General features: G+C 43.1%; 1 long non-coding RNA gene across 1 annotated transcript; it reads right to left on the bottom strand.

Annotated features, from left to right (window-relative positions):
* Positions 1–547: 547 nt before the first annotated feature.
* Positions 548–2,006, bottom strand: LOC138673014 (uncharacterized). The gene is made up of 3 exons (XR_011319797.1): positions 1,677–2,006; positions 1,429–1,579; positions 548–999 (listed from the first exon to the last, which is right to left on the bottom strand). It is a non-coding gene; the product is annotated as an uncharacterized lncRNA (long non-coding RNA).
* Between the last annotated feature and the right edge of the window lie 221 nt (positions 2,007–2,227).

Raw genomic sequence — 2,227 nt, 5'->3', positions numbered from 1 at the left:
AATAAAAAAATTCTTATTTTAATTTGGTTGTTTTTGGATTGAATAAGTATTGTATATATAAAATTCTTAACTAAGAATTATTCTCCATCCCATTGTCCAGTGCGCATACAGCCATCACACTATGTCCATCCCATAGTCCAGCCCCCATATAGCCATGACACCGTACACCTGTCAGCTAAGTATGTAAAGTATCTAAAAATCAGAGATGACATTTGATCAACATTAATTTATTTAACAAGCAACTAAATTTTTCCAAACACTTGAGAAAAATTTTTTCAATATGAAAAACTGAACTAACTTTTTCAAAAACAATTGCATCTTAATGCAAGTAGGTGTATTCCTGGGAACACCCATATGAGCTACTTGTGTCAGTCATGAAAGATTGACTTGCTGATGGTCCCAGGCTTGTGTTTCCTCCTCCAGAAAAATTCTGTGCCGGTTGGGTGTAGGAAGACACTCTATAGTGCGGTTCACTGGGTTTCGGTCGTGGGCGAAAGAGTCCGAAAACCCCCGTCAAAACATTCTCGTATGACTCAATTGGAGCAGGGTCCTCCAGGGCGGTGAGGGATGTTTGGCACAGAGACATGAAGAGAGACTGCCTATCCGGTGGCAGTGAGCGTGCCTTTCGGGCAATGGTCAATGCAAAAAAGTCACACTGGTCCTCACTTGAGGATTGTTTCAGTAAATCAAGTGTGTCACTGGCCATCTTCTCAGTTTTATCCTCATTTTTTTTTTTTTTTTTTTTTAATGGACTCTCCTGCCACCGGATAGGGAGCTCTCTTCTCTGTTACCACAGCTTCTGACGAACCAGATGATCCAACAGCTGCTGCAGTTGATGTGCCTGCAGCAGCTGCTGGACATGCGGCCTCAGCAGAAGCTGTGGTAAGAGATGGAAAAATTGTCCCTCCCGCTCCCGAGGAAGTGCCTGCTCCATCAGTGCCTGCTCCATCTTCGGAGTGGTCATCCACAGGAGGCGGGTTGGAAAGGTTTCCCTCAGTCCTGTGTGAGAAAAGGAAAAAAATTATTAATCATGACCGCTGCGGAGGAGCAACATTTTAGGAACTGCATAAAGGCCGATTACTCCTAAACGCAGTTAATTTTTTTGCATGTGTGCTGATAATGCATGTTTTGATTTAACACATGCGTTATCACAACATGCTAGCCAAACAATGTGCTAGTTATCTTGCGCAGTCAAAGTGCCAACACAAGATAAATAGACACGGTGTAGTGCCATACCTCTCACAACTCCATCTGTTGAATCATAGCGCAGACAGGATTTTGGAAAATGCTCTCTTCACTATGGTATAAATTCTGGATGCTGTGTATTGAACGCTGCGGCAGGACACAGGGTTCAATACGCAGTCAACTGTGCTACACCACATGGCAACATTGATGAGGCTACATATATATTAGTGGTTTATAACCTACCTCCGCAAAGTCCGGCTTGTGAGCAGGAACTGCAGTTCATCGTAAAAAGGAAAGGTTATTCGACTTGGAGAAGATCCACTCCGGTCACATGTATTGATGAATTTATTGTACCGGTCACGAACTGACCTCCATCTCTGCTTGACATTTTTTTCTAAGAAACAAAAAAATATATATATATTTTTCAAAGTAAATGTATCATAAACTCTAATAATAATAATATTAATAATAATCGGTAACAATATAATTACCAATTTCCAATTGGTTTGCAATGGACAGGGAATCCCACTCCGGATAGAGGTCCCTCACAATCTTGGTCCAGCAATGGTCTCGGAAATATTTGTCCTTGTAGGACACATCAGCGGCATCCCATATACAAGGTATATCGCGAACCTACAATGAATAGAATAGTGTCATTACATACTATATCCAAATGATAAGTAATCTAAAAGGGAACCTGTCACCCCCAAAATGGGAACTGTAGATAAGCCCTCCATGTTTCCTCTAAGATGATCAAAAGAGGTTAGATTATAGTGACACAGGGGCGGTAACGGACCGATGGGCGTTGCTGTCCGGTCCATCCTCTCCCATCTTGTTGTTATGATGTCCTCTTGTATTCACACTGCGGCTCCTGCGCAGGCGTACTTTGTCTGCCCTGTTGAGGGCATTACGTTGCATTACTGCAGTACGTTGCTGTGCCCTCACCAGGGAGATGAGCCACAGCGTGAATACAAGAGGACGTCATCATAAGAAGATGGGAGGGGCTGTACCAGACCGCCACGCTCATTGGACCGGTACCGAC

This window comes from Ranitomeya imitator, chromosome 3 (assembly GCF_032444005.1).
Source record: "Ranitomeya imitator isolate aRanImi1 chromosome 3, aRanImi1.pri, whole genome shotgun sequence".
Lineage (NCBI taxonomy): Eukaryota > Metazoa > Chordata > Amphibia > Anura > Dendrobatidae > Ranitomeya > Ranitomeya imitator.
This window is presented reverse-complemented; position numbering and strand designations above follow the sequence as displayed.